This window comes from Ochlerotatus camptorhynchus, unplaced genomic scaffold, assembly GCF_037179485.1.
Source record: "Ochlerotatus camptorhynchus isolate MF236.1 unplaced genomic scaffold, CSIRO-AGI_Acam_v1.1 ptg000013l, whole genome shotgun sequence".
Taxonomy (NCBI): Eukaryota; Metazoa; Arthropoda; class Insecta; order Diptera; family Culicidae; genus Ochlerotatus; species Ochlerotatus camptorhynchus.
The window spans coordinates 382,294-402,821 of record NW_027040505.1 but is presented as its reverse complement, the minus strand read 5'-3'; positions in this window follow the sequence as shown (position 1 = coordinate 402,821).

Sequence of the window (20,528 nt, the reverse complement as noted above, 5' to 3'; positions counted from 1 at the left end):
GAAAATTTCGATCATCTGAACACCCCCCAAATCGCGATTAGAGCCATATTAACGGAGATATATCGATTTAAATGTTTGGATCTCCCACCAGCCGACCAATAAAGGATTATGTGATATTTTATACTGTGATTTCCAGGAATTAAAATTTCGATCATCTGAACACCCCCTAAATCACGATTAGAGCCATATTAACGGAGATATATCGATTTAAAGGTTTGGATTACCCACCAGCCGATCAATAAATGATTATGCAATATTTTATACTGGGATTTCCGGGAATGAAAATTTCGATCATCTGAACACCCCCCAAATCGCGATTAGAGCCATATTAACGGAGATATATCGATTTAAAGGTTTGGATTACCCACCAGCCGATCAATAAATGATTATGCAATATTTTATACTGGGATTTCCGGGAATGAAAATTTCGATCATCTGAACACCCCCCAAATCGCGATTAGAGCCATATTAACGGAGATATATCGATTTAAAGGTTTGGATTACCCACCAGCCGATCAATAAATGATTATGCAATATTTTATACTGGGATTTCCGGGAATGAAAATTTCGATCATCTGAACACCCCCCAAATCGCGATTAGAGCCATATTAACGGAGATATATCGATTTAAAGGTTTGGATTACCCACCAGCCGGTCAATAAATGATTATGCAATATTTTATACTGGGATTTCCAGGAATTAAAATTTCGATCATCTGAACACCCCCCAAATCGCGATTAGAGCTATATTAACGGAGATATATCGATTTAAAGGTTTGGATTACCCACCAGCCGATCAATAAATGATTATGCAATATTTTATACTGGGATTTCTAGAAATGAAAATTTCGATCATCTGAACACCCCCCAAATCGCGATTAGAGCCATATTAACGGAGATATATCGATTTAAAGGTTTGGATTACCCACCAGCCGATCAATAAATGATTATGCAATATTTTATACTGGGATTTCCGGGAATGAAAATTTCGATCATCTGAACACCCCCCAAATCGCGATTAGAGCCATATTAACGGAGATATATCGATTTAAAGGTTTGGATTACCCACCAGCCGATCAATAAATGATTATGCAATATTTTATACTGGGATTTCCGGGAATGAAAATTTCGATCATCTGAACACCCCCCAAATCGCGATTAGAGCCATATTAACGGAGATATATCGATTTAAAGGTTTGGATTACCCACCAGCCGGTCAATAAATGATTATGCAATATTTTATACTGGGATTTCCAGGAATTAAAATTTCGATCATCTGAACACCCCCAAATCGCGATTAGAGCTATATTAACGGAGATATATCGATTTAAAGGTTTGGATTACCCACCAGCCGATCAATTAATGATTATGCAATATTTTATACTGGCATTTCCGGGAATGAAAATTGCGATCATCTGAACACCCCCCAAATCGCGATTAGAGCCATATTAACGGAGATATATCGATTTAAAGGTTTGGATTACCCACCAGCCGATCAATAAATGATTATGCAATATTTTATACTGGGATTTCCGGGAATGAAAATTTCGATCATCTGAACACCCCCCAAATCGCGATTAGAGCTATATTAACGGAGATATATCGATTTAAAGGTTTGGATTACCCACCAGCCGATCAATAAATGATTATGCAATATTTTATACTGGGATTTCCGGGAATGAAAATTTCGATCATCTGAACACCCCCCAAATCGCGATTAGAGCCATATTAACGGAGATATATCGATTTAAAGGTTTGGATTACCCACCAGCCGATCAATAAATGATTATGCAATATTTTATACTGGGATTTCCGGGAATGAAAATTTCGATCATCTGAACACCCCCCAAATCGCGATTAGAGCCATATTAACGGAGATATATCGATTTAAAGGTTTGGATTACCCACCAGCCGATCAATAAATGATTATGCAATATTTTATACTGGGATTTCCGGGAATGAAAATTTCGATCATCTGAACACCCCCCAAATCGCGATTAGAGCCATATTAACGGAGATATATCGATTTAAAGGTTTGGATTACCCACCAGCCGATCAATAAATGATTATGCAATATTTTATACTGGGATTTCCGGGAATGAAAATTTCGATCATCTGAACACCCCCCAAATCGCGATTAGAGCCATATTAACGGAGATATATCGATTTAAAGGTTTGGATTACCCACCAGCCGATCAATAAATGATTATGCAATATTTTATACTGGGATTTCCGGGAATGAAAATTTCGATCATCTGAACACCCCCCAAATCGCGATTAGAGCCATATTAACGGAGATATATCGATTTAAAGGTTTGGATTACCCACCAGCCGATCAATAAATGATTATGCAATATTTTATACTGGGATTTCCGGGAATGAAAATTTCGATCATCTGAACACCCCCCAAATCGCGATTAGAGCCATATTAACGGAGATATATCGATTTAAAGGTTTGGATTACCCACCAGCCGATCAATAAATGATTATGCAATATTTTATACTGGGATTTCCGGGAATGAAAATTTCGATCATCTGAACACCCCCCAAATCGCGATTAGAGCCATATTAACGGAGATATATCGATTTAAAGGTTTGGATTACCCACCAGCCGATCAATAAATGATTATGCAATATTTTATACTGGGATTTCCGGGAATGAAAATTTCGATCATCTGAACACCCCCCAAATCGCGATTAGAGCCATATTAACGGAGATATATCGATTTAAAGGTTTGGATTACCCACCAGCCGATCAATAAATGATTATGCAATATTTTATACTGGGATTTCCGGGAATGAAAATTTCGATCATCTGAACACCCCCCAAATCGCGATTAGAGCCATATTAACGGAGATATATCGATTTAAAGGTTTGGATTACCCACCAGCCGATCAATAAATGATTATGCAATATTTTATACTGGGATTTCCGGGAATGAAAATTTCGATCATCTGAACACCCCCCAAATCGCGATTAGAGCCATATTAACGGAGATATATCGATTTAAAGGTTTGGATTACCCACCAGCCGATCAATAAATGATTATGCAATATTTTATACTGGGATTTCCGGGAATGAAAATTTCGATCATCTGAACACCCCCCAAATCGCGATTAGAGCTATATTAACGGAGATATATCGATTTAAAGGTTTGGATTACCCACCAGCCGATCAATAAATGATTATGCAATATTTTATACTGGGATTTCTAGGAATGAAAATTTCGATCATCTGAACACCCCCCAAATCGCGATTAGAGCCATATTAACGGAGATATATCGATTTAAAGGTTTGGATTACCCACCAGCCGATCAATAAATGATTATGCAATATTTTATACTGGGATTTCCGGGAATGAAAATTTCGATCATCTGAACACCCCCCAAATCGCGATTAGAGCCATATTAACGGAGATATATCGATTTAAAGGTTTGGATTACCCACCAGCCGATCAATAAATGATTATGCAATATTTTATACTGGGATTTCCGGGAATGAAAATTTCGATCATCTGAACACCCCCCAAATCGCGATTAGAGCCATATTAACGGAGATATATCGATTTAAAGGTTTGGATTACCCACCAGCCGATCAATAAATGATTATGCAATATTTTATACTGGGATTTCCGGGAATGAAAATTTCGATCATCTGAACACCCCCCAAATCGCGATTAGAGCCATATTAACGGAGATATATCGATTTAAAGGTTTGGATTACCCACCAGCCGGTCAATAAATGATTATGCAATATTTTATACTGGGTTTTCTAGGAATGAAAATTTCGATCATCTGAACACCCCCCAAATCGCGATTAGAGCCATATTAACGGAGATATATCGATTTAAAGGTTTGGATTACCCACCAGCCGATCAATAAATGATTATGCAATATTTTATACTGGGATTTCCGGGAATGAAAATTTCGATCATCTGAACACCCCCCAAATCGCGATTAGAGCCATATTAACGGAGATATATCGATTTAAAGGTTTGGATTACCCACCAGCCGATCAATAAATGATTATGCAATATTTTATACTGGGATTTCCGGGAATGAAAATTTCGATCATCTGAACACCCCCCAAATCGCGATTAGAGCCATATTAACGGAGATATATCGATTTAAAGGTTTGGATTACCCACCAGCCGATCAATAAATGATTATGCAATATTTTATACTGGGATTTCCGGGAATGAAAATTTCGATCATCTGAACACCCCCCAAATCGCGATTAGAGCCATATTAACGGAGATATATCGATTTAAAGGTTTGGATTACCCACCAGCCGATCAATAAATGATTATGCAATATTTTATACTGGGATTTCCGGGAATGAAAATTTCGATCATCTGAACACCCCCCAAATCGCGATTAGAGCCATATTAACGGAGATATATCGATTTAAAGGTTTGGATTACCCACCAGCCGATCAATAAATGATTATGCAATATTTTATACTGGGATTTCCGGGAATGAAAATTTCGATCATCTGAACACCCCCCAAATCGCGATTAGAGCCATATTAACGGAGATATATCGATTTAAAGGTTTGGATTACCCACCAGCCGATCAATAAATGATTATGCAATATTTTATACTGGGATTTCCGGGAATGAAAATTTCGATCATCTGAACACCCCCCAAATCGCGATTAGAGCCATATTAACGGAGATATATCGATTTAAAGGTTTGGATTACCCACCAGCCGATCAATAAATGATTATGCAATATTTTATACTGGGATTTCCGGGAATGAAAATTTCGATCATCTGAACACCCCCCAAATCGCGATTAGAGCCATATTAACGGAGATATATCGATTTAAAGGTTTGGATTACCCACCAGCCGATCAATAAATGATTATGCAATATTTTATACTGGGATTTCCGGGAATGAAAATTTCGATCATCTGAACACCCCCCAAATCGCGATTAGAGCCATATTAACGGAGATATATCGATTTAAAGGTTTGGATTACCCACCAGCCGATCAATAAATGATTATGCAATATTTTATACTGGGATTTCCGGGAATGAAAATTTCGATCATCTGAACACCCCCCAAATCGCGATTAGAGCCATATTAACGGAGATATATCGATTTAAAGGTTTGGATTACCCACCAGCCGATCAATAAATGATTATGCAATATTTTATACTGGGATTTCCGGGAATGAAAATTTCGATCATCTGAACACCCCCCAAATCGCGATTAGAGCCATATTAACGGAGATATATCGATTTAAAGGTTTGGATTACCCACCAGCCGATCAATAAATGATTATGCAATATTTTATACTGGGATTTCCGGGAATGAAAATTTCGATCATCTGAACACCCCCCAAATCGCGATTAGAGCCATATTAACGGAGATATATCGATTTAAAGGTTTGGATTACCCACCAGCCGATCAATAAATGATTATGCAATATTTTATACTGGGATTTCTAGAAATGAAAATTTCGATCATCTGAACACCCCCCAAATCGCGATTAGAGCCATATTAACGGAGATATATCGATTTAAAGGTTTGGATTACCCACCAGCCGATCAATAAATGATTATGCAATATTTTATACTGGGATTTCTGGAATGAAAATTTCGATCATCTGAACACCCCCCAAATCGCGATTAGAGCCATATTAACGGAGATATATCGATTTAAAGGTTTGGATTACCCACCAGCCGATCAATAAATGATTATGCAATATTTTTATACTGGGATTTCCGGGAATGAAAATTTCGATCATCTGAACACCCCCCAAATCGCGATTAGAGCCATATTAACGGAGATATATCGATTTAAAGGTTTGGATTACCCACCAGCCGATCAATAAATGATTATGCAATATTTTATACTGGGATTTCCGGGAATGAAAATTTCGATCATCTGAACACCCCCCAAATCGCGATTAGAGCCATATTAACGGAGATATATCGATTTAAAGGTTTGGATTACCCACCAGCCGATCAATAAATGATTATGCAATATTTTATACTGGGATTTCCGGGAATGAAAATTTCGATCATCTGAACACCCCCCAAATCGCGATTAGAGCCATATTAACGGAGATATATCGATTTAAAGGTTTGGATTACCCACCAGCCGATCAATAAATGATTATGCAATATTTTATACTGGGATTTCCGGGAATGAAAATTTCGATCATCTGAACACCCCCCAAATCGCGATTAGAGCCATATTAACGGAGATATATCGATTTAAAGGTTTGGATTACCCACCAGCCGATCAATAAATGATTATGCAATATTTTATACTGGGATTTCCAGGAATGAAAATTTCGATCATCTGAACACCCCCCAAATCGCGATTAGAGCTATATTAACGGAGATATATCGATTTAAAGGTTTGGATTACCCACCAGCCGATCAATAAATGATTATGCAATATTTTATACTGGGATTTCCTAGAAATGAAAATTTCGATCATCTGAACACCCCCCAAATCGCGATTAGAGCCATATTAACGGAGATATATCGATTTAAAGGTTTGGATTACCCACCAGCCGATCAATAAATGATTATGCAATATTTTATACTGGGATTTCCGGGAATGAAAATTTCGATCATCTGAACACCCCCCAAATCGCGATTAGAGCCATATTAACGGAGATATATCGATTTAAAGGTTTGGATTACCCACCAGCCGATCAATAAATGATTATGCAATATTTTATACTGGGATTTCCGGGAATGAAAATTTCGATCATCTGAACACCCCCCAAATCGCGATTAGAGCCATATTAACGGAGATATATCGATTTAAAGGTTTGGATTACCCACCAGCGATCAATAAATGATTATGCAATATTTTATACTGGGATTTCCAGGAATGAAAATTTCGATCATCTGAACACCCCCCAAATCGCGATTAGAGCCATATTAACGGAGATATATCGATTTAAAGGTTTGGATTACCCACCAGCCGATCAATAAATGATTATGCAATATTTTATACTGGGATTTCAGGAAATGAAAATTTCGATCATCTGAACACCCCCCAAATCGCGATTAGAGCCATATTAACGGAGATATATCGATTTAAAGGTTTGGATTACCCACCAGCCGATCAATAAATGATTATGCAATATTTTATACTGGGATTTCCAGGAATTAAAATTTCGATCATCTGAACACCCCCCAAATCGCGATTAGAGCCATATTAACGGAGATATATCGATTTAAAGGTTTGGATTACCCACCAGCCGGTCAATAAATGATTATGCAATATTTTATACTGGGATTTCCAGGAATTAAAATTTCGTTCATCTGAACACCCCCCAAATCGCGATTAGAGCTATATTAACGGAGATATATCGATTTAAAGGTTTGGATTACCCACCAGCCGATCAATAAATGATTATGCAATATTTTATACTGGGATTTCCGGGAATGAAAATTTCGATCATCTGAACACCCCCCAAATCGCGATTAGAGCTATATTAACGGAGATATATCGATTTAAAGGTTTGGATTACCCACCAGCCGATCAATAAATGATTATGCAATATTTTATACTGGGATTTCTAGAAATGAAAATTTCGATCATCTGAACACCCCCCAAATCGCGATTAGAGCCATATTAACGGAGATATATCGATTTAAAGGTTTGGATTACCCACCAGCCGATCAATAAATGATTATGCAATATTTTATACTGGGATTTCCGGGAATGAAAATTTCGATCATCTGAACACCCCCCAAATCGCGATTAGAGCCATATTAACGGAGATATATCGATTTAAAGGTTTGGATTACCCACCAGCCGATCAATAAATGATTATGCAATATTTTATACTGGGATTTCCGGGAATGAAAATTTCGATCATCTGAACACCCCCCAAATCGCGATTAGAGCCATATTAACGGAGATATATCGATTTAAAGGTTTGGATTACCCACCAGCCGATCAATAAATGATTATGCAATATTTTATACTGGGATTTCCGGGAATGAAAATTTCGATCATCTGAACACCCCCCAAATCGCGATTAGAGCTATATTAACGGAGATATATCGATTTAAAGGTTTGGATTACCCACCAGCCGATCAATAAATGATTATGCAATATTTTATACTGGGATTTCTAGAAATGAAAATTTCGATCATCTGAACACCCCCCAAATCGCGATTAGAGCCATATTAACGGAGATATATCGATTTAAAGGTTTGGATTACCCACCAGCCGATCAATAAATGATTATGCAATATTTTATACTGGGATTTCCGGGAATGAAAATTTCGATCATCTGAACACCCCCCAAATCGCGATTAGAGCCATATTAACGGAGATATATCGATTTAAAGGTTTGGATTACCCACCAGCCGATCAATAAATGATTATGCAATATTTTATACTGGGATTTCTAGAAATGAAAATTTCGATCATCTGAACACCCCCCAAATCGCGATTAGAGCCATATTAACGGAGATATATCGATTTAAAGGTTTGGATTACCCACCAGCCGATCAATAAATGATTATGCAATATTTTATACTGGGATTTCCGGGAATGAAAATTTCGATCATCTGAACACCCCCCAAATCGCGATTAGAGCCATATTAACGGAGATATATCGATTTAAAGGTTTGGATTATCCACCAGCCGATCCATAAAGGATTTTGCAATATTTTATACTGGGATTTCCGGAAATGAAAATTTCGATCATCTGAACACCCCCCAAATCGCGATTAGAGCCATATTAACGGAGATATATCGATTTAAAGGTTTGGATTATCCACCAGCCGACCAATAAATGATTTTGCAATATTTTATACTGGGATTTCCGGAAATGAAAATTTCGATCATCTGAACACCCCCCAAATCGCGATTAGAGCCATATTAACGGAGATATATCGGTTTAAAGGTTTGGATTATCCACCAGCCGATCCATAAAGGATTTTGCAATATTTTATACTGGGATTTCCGGAAATGAAAATTTCGATCATCTGAACACCCCCCAAATCGCGATTAGAGCCATATTAACGGAGATATATCGATTTAAAGGTTTGGATTATCCACCAGCCGACCAATAAATGATTTTGCAATATTTTATACTGGGATTTCCGGAAATGAAAATTTCGATCATCTGAACACCCCCCAAATCGCGATTAGAGCCATATTAACGGAGATATATCGATTTAAAGGTTTGGATTATCCACCAGCCGACCAATAAATGATTTTGCAATATTTTATACTGGGATTTCCGGAAATGAAAATTTCGATCATTTGAACACCCCCCAAATCGCGATTAGAGCCATATTAACGGAGATATATCGATTTAAAGGTTTGGATTATCCACCAGCCGACCAATAAATGATTTTGCAATATTTTATACTGGGATTTCCGGATATGAAAATTTCGATCATCTGAACACCCCCCAAATCGCGATTAGAGCTATATTAACGGAGATATATCGATTTAAAGGTTTGGATTACCCACCAGCCGATCAATAAATGATTATGCAATATTTTATACTGGGATTTCCGGGAATGAAAATTTCGATCATCTGAACACCCCCCAAATCGCGATTAGAGCTATATTAACGGAGATATATCGATTTAAAGGTTTGGATTACCCACCAGCCGATCAATAAATGATTATGCAATATTTTATACTGGGATTTCTAGAAATGAAAATTTCGATCATCTGAACACCCCCCAAATCGCGATTAGAGCCATATTAACGGAGATATATCGATTTAAAGGTTTGGATTACCCACCAGCCGATCAATAAATGATTATGCAATATTTTATACTGGGATTTCCGGGAATGAAAATTTCGATCATCTGAACACCCCCCAAATCGCGATTAGAGCTATATTAACGGAGATATATCGATTTAAAGGTTTGGATTACCCACCAGCCGATCAATAAATGATTATGCAATATTTTATACTGGGATTTCTAGAAATGAAAATTTCGATCATCTGAACACCCCCCAAATCGCGATTAGAGCCATATTAACGGAGATATATCGATTTAAATGTTTGGATTACCCACCAGCCGATCAATAAATGATTATGCAATATTTTATACTGGGATTTCCGGGAATGAAAATTTCGATCATCTGAACACCCCCCAAATCGCGATTAGAGCCATATTAACGGAGATATATCGATTTAAAGGTTTGGATTATCCACCAGCCGATCCATAAAGGATTTTGCAATATTTTATACTGGGATTTCCGGAAATGAAAATTTCGATCATCTGAACACCCCCCAAATCGCGATTAGAGCCATATTAACGGAGATATATCGATTTAAAGGTTTGGATTATCCACCAGCCGACCAATAAATGATTTTGCAATATTTTATACTGGGATTTCCGGAAATGAAAATTTCGATCATCTGAACACCCCCCAAATCGCGATTAGAGCCATATTAACGGAGATATATCGGTTTAAAGGTTTGGATTATCCACCAGCCGATCCATAAAGGATTTTGCAATATTTTATACTGGGATTTCCGGAAATGAAAATTTCGATCATCTGAACACCCCCCAAATCGCGATTAGAGCCATATTAACGGAGATATATCGATTTAAAGGTTTGGATTACCCACCAGCCGATCAATAAATGATTATGCAATATTTTATACTGGGATTTCCGGGAATGAAAATTTCGATCATCTGAACACCCCCCAAATCGCGATTAGAGCCATATTAACGGAGATATATCGATTTAAATGTTTGGATTACCCACCAGCCGATCAATAAATGATTATGCAATATTTTATACTGGGATTTCCGGGAATGAAAATTTCGATCATCTGAACACCCCCCAAATCGCGATTAGAGCCATATTAACGGAGATATATCGATTTAAAGGTTTGGATTATCCACCAGCCGATCCATAAAGGATTTTGCAACATTTTATACTGGGATTTCCGGAAATGAAAATTTCGATCATCTGAACACCCCCCAAATCGCGATTAGAGCCATATTAACGGAGATATATCGATTTAAATGTTTGGATTACCCACCAGCCGATCAATAAATGATTATGCAATATTTTATACTGGGATTTCCGGAAATGAAAATTTCGATCATCTGAACACCCCCCAAATCGCGATTAGAGCCATATTAACGGAGATATATCGGTTTAAAGGTTTGGATTATCCACCAGCCGATCCATAAAGGATTTTGCAATATTTTATACTGGGATTTCCGGAAATGAAAATTTCGATCATCTGAACACCCCCCAAATCGCGATTAGAGCCATATTAACGGAGATATATCGATTTAAAGGTTTGGATTATCCACCAGCCGACCAATAAATGATTTTGCAATATTTTATACTGGGATTTCCGGAAATGAAAATTTCGATCATCTGAACACCCCCCAAATCGCGATTAGAGCCATATTAACGGAGATATATCGATTTAAAGGTTTGGATTATCCACCAGCCGACCAATAAATGATTTTGCAATATTTTATACTGGGATTTCCGGATATGAAAATTTCGATCATCTGAACACCCCCCAAATCGCGATTAGAGCTATATTAACGGAGATATATCGATTTAAAGGTTTGGATTACCCACCAGCCGATCAATAAATGATTATGCAATATTTTATACTGGGATTTCTAGAAATGAAAATTTCGATCATCTGAACACCCCCCAAATCGCGATTAGAGCCATATTAACGGAGATATATCGGTTTAAAGGTTTGGATTATCCACCAGCCGATCCATAAAGGATTTTGCAATATTTTATACTGGGATTTCCGGAAATGAAAATTTCGATCATCTGAACACCCCCCAAATCGCGATTAGAGCCATATTAACGGAGATATATCGATTTAAAGGTTTGGATTATCCACCAGCCGACCAATAAATGATTTTGCAATATTTTATACTGGGATTTCCGGAAATGAAAATTTCGATCATCTGAACACCCCCCAAATCGCGATTAGAGCCATATTAACGGAGATATATCGATTTAAAGGTTTGGATTATCCACCAGCCGACCAATAAATGATTTTGCAATATTTTATACTGGGATTTCCGGAAATGAAAATTTCGATCATTTGAACACCCCCCAAATCGCGATTAGAGCCATATTAACGGAGATATATCGATTTAAAGGTTTGGATTATCCACCAGCCGACCAATAAATGATTTTGCAATATTTTATACTGGGATTTCCGGAAATGAAAATTTCGATCATTTGAACACCCCCCAAATCGCGATTAGAGCCATATTAACGGAGATATATCGATTTAAAGGTTTGGATTATCCACCAGCCGACCAATAAATGATTTTGCAATATTTTATACTGGGATTTCCGGGAATGAAAATTTCGATCATCTGAACACCCCCCAAATCGCGATTAGAGCCATATTAACGGAGATATATCGATTTAAAGGTTTGGATTATCCACCAGCCGATCCATAAAGGATTTTGCAATATTTTATACTGGGATTTCCGGAAATGAAAATTTCGATCATCTGAACACCCCCCAAATCGCGATTAGAGCCATATTAACGGAGATATATCGATTTAAATGTTTGGATTACCCACCAGCCGATCAATAAATGATTATGCAATATTTTATACTGGGATTTCCGGAAATGAAAATTTCGATCATCTGAACACCCCCCAAATCGCGATTAGAGCCATATTAACGGAGATATATCGGTTTAAAGGTTTGGATTATCCACCAGCCGATCCATAAAGGATTTTGCAATATTTTATACTGGGATTTCCGGAAATGAAAATTTCGATCATCTGAACACCCCCCAAATCGCGATTAGAGCCATATTAACGGAGATATATCGATTTAAAGGTTTGGATTATCCACCAGCCGACCAATAAATGATTTTGCAATATTTTATACTGGGATTTCCGGAAATGAAAATTTCGATCATCTGAACACCCCCCAAATCGCGATTAGAGCCATATTAACGGAGATATATCGATTTAAAGGTTTGGATTATCCACCAGCCGACCAATAAATGATTTTGCAATATTTTATACTGGGATTTCCGGAAATGAAAATTTCGATCATTTGAACACCCCCCAAATCGCGATTAGAGCCATATTAACGGAGATATATCGATTTAAAGGTTTGGATTATCCACCAGCCGACCAATAAATGATTTTGCAATATTTTATACTGGGATTTCCGGAAATGAAAATTTCGATCATCTGAACACCCCCCAAATCGCGATTAGAGCCATATTAACGGAGATATATCGATTTAAAGGTTTGGATTATCCACCAGCCGACCAATAAATGATTTTGCAATATTTTATACTGGGATTTCCGGAAATGAAAATTTCGATCATTTGAACACCCCCCAAATCGCGATTAGAGCCATATTAACGGAGATATATCGATTTAAAGGTTTGGATTATCCACCAGCCGACCAATAAATGATTTTGCAATATTTTATACTGGGATTTCCGGAAATGAAAATTTCGATCATTTGAACACCCCCCAAATCGCGATTAGAGCCATATTAACGGAGATATATCGATTTAAAGGTTTGGATTATCCACCAGCCGACCAATAAATGATTTTGCAATATTTTATACTGGGATTTCCGGGAATGAAAATTTCGATCATCTGAACACCCCCCAAATCGCGATTAGAGCTATATTAACGGAGATATATCGATTTAAAGGTTTGGATTACCCACCAGCCGATCAATAAATGATTATGCAATATTTTATACTGGGATTTCTAGAAATGAAAATTTCGATCATCTGAACACCCCCCAAATCGCGATTAGAGCCATATTAACGGAGATATATCGATTTAAAGGTTTGGATTACCCACCAGCCGATCAATAAATGATTATGCAATATTTTATACTGGGATTTCCGGGAATGAAAATTTCGATCATCTGAACACCCCCCAAATCGCGATTAGAGCTATATTAACGGAGATATATCGATTTAAAGGTTTGGATTACCCACCAGCCGATCAATAAATGATTATGCAATATTTTATACTGGGATTTCCGGGAATGAAAATTTCGATCATCTGAACACCCCCCAAATCGCGATTAGAGCTATATTAACGGAGATATATCGATTTAAAGGTTTGGATTACCCACCAGCCGATCAATAAATGATTATGCAATATTTTATACTGGGATTTCTAGAAATGAAAATTTCGATCATCTGAACACCCCCCAAATCGCGATTAGAGCCATATTAACGGAGATATATCGATTTAAAGGTTTGGATTACCCACCAGCCGATCAATAAATGATTATGCAATATTTTATACTGGGATTTCCGGGAATGAAAATTTCGATCATCTGAACACCCCCCAAATCGCGATTAGAGCTATATTAACGGAGATATATCGATTTAAAGGTTTGGATTACCCACCAGCCGATCAATAAATGATTATGCAATATTTTATACTGGGATTTCTAGAAATGAAAATTTCGATCATCTGAACACCCCCCAAATCGCGATTAGAGCCATATTAACGGAGATATATCGATTTAAATGTTTGGATTACCCACCAGCCGATCAATAAATGATTATGCAATATTTTATACTGGGATTTCCGGGAATGAAAATTTCGATCATCTGAACACCCCCCAAATCGCGATTAGAGCCATATTAACGGAGATATATCGATTTAAAGGTTTGGATTATCCACCAGCCGATCCATAAAGGATTTTGCAATATTTTATACTGGGATTTCCGGAAATGAAAATTTCGATCATCTGAACACCCCCCAAATCGCGATTAGAGCCATATTAACGGAGATATATCGATTTAAAGGTTTGGATTATCCACCAGCCGACCAATAAATGATTTTGCAATATTTTATACTGGGATTTCCGGAAATGAAAATTTCGATCATCTGAACACCCCCCAAATCGCGATTAGAGCCATATTAACGGAGATATATCGGTTTAAAGGTTTGGATTATCCACCAGCCGATCCATAAAGGATTTTGCAATATTTTATACTGGGATTTCCGGAAATGAAAATTTCGATCATCTGAACACCCCCCAAATCGCGATTAGAGCCATATTAACGGAGATATATCGATTTAAAGGTTTGGATTACCCACCAGCCGATCAATAAATGATTATGCAATATTTTATACTGGGATTTCCGGGAATGAAAATTTCGATCATCTGAACACCCCCCAAATCGCGATTAGAGCCATATTAACGGAGATATATCGATTTAAATGTTTGGATTACCCACCAGCCGATCAATAAATGATTATGCAATATTTTATACTGGGATTTCCGGGAATGAAAATTTCGATCATCTGAACACCCCCCAAATCGCGATTAGAGCCATATTAACGGAGATATATCGATTTAAAGGTTTGGATTATCCACCAGCCGATCCATAAAGGATTTTGCAATATTTTATACTGGGATTTCCGGAAATGAAAATTTCGATCATCTGAACACCCCCCAAATCGCGATTAGAGCCATATTAACGGAGATATATCGATTTAAAGGTTTGGATTATCCACCAGCCGACCAATAAATGATTTTGCAATATTTTATACTGGGATTTCCGGAAATGAAAATTTCGATCATCTGAACACCCCCCAAATCGCGATTAGAGCCATATTAACGGAGATATATCGGTTTAAAGGTTTGGATTATCCACCAGCCGATCCATAAAGGATTTTGCAATATTTTATACTGGGATTTCCGGAAATGAAAATTTCGATCATCTGAACACCCCCCAAATCGCGATTAGAGCCATATTAACGGAGATATATCGATTTAAAGGTTTGGATTATCCACCAGCCGACCAATAAATGATTTTGCAATATTTTATACTGGGATTTCCGGAAATGAAAATTTCGATCATTTGAACACCCCCCAAATCGCGATTAGAGCCATATTAACGGAGATATATCGATTTAAAGGTTTGGATTATCCACCAGCCGACCAATAAATGATTTTGCAATATTTTATACTGGGATTTCCGGAAATGAAAATTTCGATCATCTGAACACCCCCCAAATCGCGATTAGAGCCATATTAACGGAGATATATCGATTTAAAGGTTTGGATTATCCACCAGCCGACCAATAAATGATTTTGCAATATTTTATACTGGGATTTCCGGAAATGAAAATTTCGATCATTTGAACACCCCCCAAATCGCGATTAGAGCCATATTAACGGAGATATATCGATTTAAAGGTTTGGATTATCCACCAGCCGACCAATAAATGATTTTGCAATATTTTATACTGGGATTTCCGGAAATGAAAATTTCGATCATCTGAACACCCCCCAAATCGCGATTAGAGCCATATTAACGGAGATATATCGATTTAAAGGTTTGGATTATCCACCAGCCGATCCATAAAGGATTTTGCAATATTTTATACTGGGATTTCCGGAAATGAAAATTTCGATCATCTGAACACCCCCCAAATCACGATTAGAGCCATATTAACGGAGATATATCGATTTAAAGGTTTGGATTATCCACCAGCCGACCAATAAATGATTTTGCAATATTTTATACTGGGATTTCCGGAAATGAAAATTTCGATCATCTGAACACCCCCCAAATCGCGATTAGAGCCATATTAACGGAGATATATCGATTTAAAGGTTTGGATTATCCACCAGCCGATCCATAAAGGATTTTGCAATATTTTATACTGGGATTTCCGGAAATGAAAATTTCGATCATCTGAACACCCCCCAAATCGCGATTAGAGCCATATTAACGGAGATATATCGATTTAAAGGTTTGGATTATCCACCAGCCGACCAATAAATGATTTTGCAATATTTTATACTGGGATTTCCGGAAATGAAAATTTCGATCATCTGAACACCCCCCAAATCGCGATTAGAGCCATATTAACGGAGATATATCGATTTAAAGGTTTGGATTATCCACCAGCCGATCCATAAAGGATTTTGCAATATTTTATACTGGGATTTCCGGAAATGAAAATTTCGATCATCTGAACACCCCCCAAATCACGATTAGAGCCATATTAACGGAGATATATCGATTTAAAGGTTTGGATTATCCACCAGCCGACCAATAAATGATTTTGCAATATTTTATACTGGGATTTCCGGAAATGAAAATTTCGATCATCTGAACACCCCCCAAATCGCGATTAGAGCCATATTAACGGAGATATATCGATTTAAAGGTTTGGATTATCCACCAGCCGATCCATAAAGGATTTTGCAATATTTTATACTGGGATTTCTGGAAATGAAAATTTCGATCATCTGAACACCCCCCAAATCACGATTAGAGCCATATTAACGGAGATATATCGATTTAAAGGTTTGGATTATCCACCAGCCGACCAATAAATGATTTTGCAATATTTTATACTGGGATTTCCGGAAATGAAAATTTCGATCATCTGAACACCCCCCAAATCGCGATTAGAGCCATATTAACGGAGATATATCGATTTAAAGGTTTGGATTATCCACCAGCCGACCAATAAATGATTTTGCAATATTTTATACTGGGATTTCCGGAAATGAAAATTTCGATCATCTGAACACCCCCCAAATCACGATTAGAGCCATATTAACGGAGATATATCGATTTAAAGGTTTGGATTATCCACCAGCCGATCCATAAAGGGTTTTGCAATATTTTATACTGGGATTTCCGGAAATGAAAATTTCGATCATCTGAACACCCCCCAAATCACGATTAGAGCCATATTAACGGAGATATATCGATTTAAAGGTTTGGATTATCCACCAGCCGACCAATAAATGATTTTGCAATATTTTATACTGGGATTTCCGGAAATGAAAATTTCGATCATCTGAACACCCCCCAAATCGCGATTAGAGCCATATTAACGGAGATATATCGATTTAAAGGTTTGGATTATCCACCAGCCGATCCATAAAGGGTTTTGCAATATTTTATACTGGGATTTCCGGAAATGAAAATTTCGATCATCTGAACACCCCCCAAATCGCGATTAGAGCCATATTAACGGAGATATATCGATTTAAAGGTTTGGATTATCCACCAGCCGACCAATAAATGATTTTGCAATATTTTATACTGGGATTTCCGGAAATGAAAATTTCGATCATCTGAACACCCCCCAAATCGCGATTAGAGCCATATTAACGGAGATATATCGATTTAAAGGTTTGGATTATCCACCAGCCGACCAATAAATGATTTTGCAATATTTTATACTGGGATTTCCGGAAATGAAAATTTCGATCATCTGAACACCCCCCAAATCACGATTAGAGCCATATTAACGGAGATATATCGATTTAAAGGTTTGGATTATCCACCAGCCGACCAATAAATGATTTTGCAATATTTTATACTGGGATTTCCGGAAATGAAAATTTCGATCATCTGAACACCCCCCAAATCGCGATTAGAGCCATATTAACGGAGATATATCGATTTAAAGGTTTGGATTATCCACCAGCCGACCAATAAATGATTTTGCAATATTTTATACTGGGATTTCCGGAAATGAAAATTTCGATCATCTGAACACCCCCCAAATCGCGATTAGAGCCATATTAACGGAGATATATCGATTTAAAGGTTTGGATTATCCACCAGCCGACCAATAAATGATTTTGCAATATTTTATACTGGGATTTCCGGAAATGAAAATTTCGATCATCTGAACACCCCCCAAATCGCGATTAGAGCCATATTAACGGAGATATATCGATTTAAAGGTTTGGATTATCCACCAGCCGACCAATAAATGATTTTGCAATATTTTATACTGGGATTTCCGGAAATGAAAATTTCGATCATCTGAACACCCCCCAAATCACGATTAGAGCCATATTAACGGAGATATATCGATTTAAAGGTTTGGATTACCCACCAGCCGATCAATAAATGATTATGCAATATTTTATACTGGGATTTCTAGAAATGAAAATTTCGATCATCTGAACACCCCCCAAATCGCGATTAGAGCCATATTAACGGAGATATATCGATTTAAAGGTTTGGATTACCCACCAGCCGATCAATAAATGATTATGCAATATTTTATACTGGGATTTCCGGGAATGAAAATTTCGATCATCTGAACACCCCCCAAATCGCGATTAGAGCCATATTAACGGAGATATATCGATTTAAATGTTTGGATTACCCACCAGCCGATCAATAAATGATTATGCAATATTTTATACTGGGATTTCCGGGAATGAAAATTTCGATCATCTGAACACCCCCCAAATCGCGATTAGAGCCATATTAACGGAGATATATCGATTTAAAGGTTTGGATTATCCACCAGCCGATCCATAAAGGATTTTGCAATATTTTATACTGGGATTTCCGGAAATGAAAATTTCGATCATCTGAACACCCCCCAAATCGCGATTAGAGCCATATTAACGGAGATATATCGATTTAAAGGTTTGGATTATCCACCAGCCGATCCATAAAGGATTTTGCAATATTTTATACTGGGATTTCCGGAAATGAAAATTTCGATCATCTGAACACCCCCCAAATCGCGATTAGAGCCATATTAACGGAGATATATCGATTTAAAGGTTTGGATTATCCACCAGCCGACCAATAAATGATTTTGCAATATTTTATACTGGGATTTCCGGAAATGAAAATTTCGATCATCTGAACACCCCCCAAATCGCGATTAGAGCCATATTAACGGAGATATATCGGTTTAAAGGTTTGGATTATCCACCAGCCGATCCATAAAGGATTTTGCAATATTTTATACTGGGATTTCCGGAAATGAAAATTTCGATCATCTGAACACCCCCCAAATCGCGATTAGAGCCATATTAACGGAGATATATCGATTTAAAGGTTTGGATTATCCACCAGCCGACCAATAAATGATTTTGCAATATTTTATACTGGGATTTCCGGATATGAAAATTTCGATCATCTGAACACCCCCCAAATCGCGATTAGAGCTATATTAACGGAGATATATCGATTTAAAGGTTTGGATTACCCACCAGCCGATCAATAAATGATTATGCAATATTTTATACTGGGATTTCTAGAAATGAAAATTTCGATCATCTGAACACCCCCCAAATCGCGATTAGAGCCATATTAACGGAGATATATCGATTTAAAGGTTTGGATTACCCACCAGCCGATCAATAAATGATTATGCAATATTTTATACTGGGATTTCCGGGAATGAAAATTTTGATCATCTGAACACCCCCCAAATCGCGATTAGAGCTATATTAACGGAGATATATCGATTTAAAGGTTTGGATTACCCACCAGCCGATCAATAAATGATTATGCAATATTTTATACTGGGATTTCTAGAAATGAAAATTTCGATCATCTGAACACCCCCCAAATCGCGATTAGAGCCATATTAACGGAGATATATCGATTTAAATGTTTGGATTACCCACCAGCCGATCAATAAATGATTATGCAATATTTTATACTGGGATTTCCGGGAATGAAAATTTCGATCATCTGAACACCCCCCAAATCGCGATTAGAGCCATATTAACGGAGATATATCGATTTAAAGGTTTGGATTATCCACC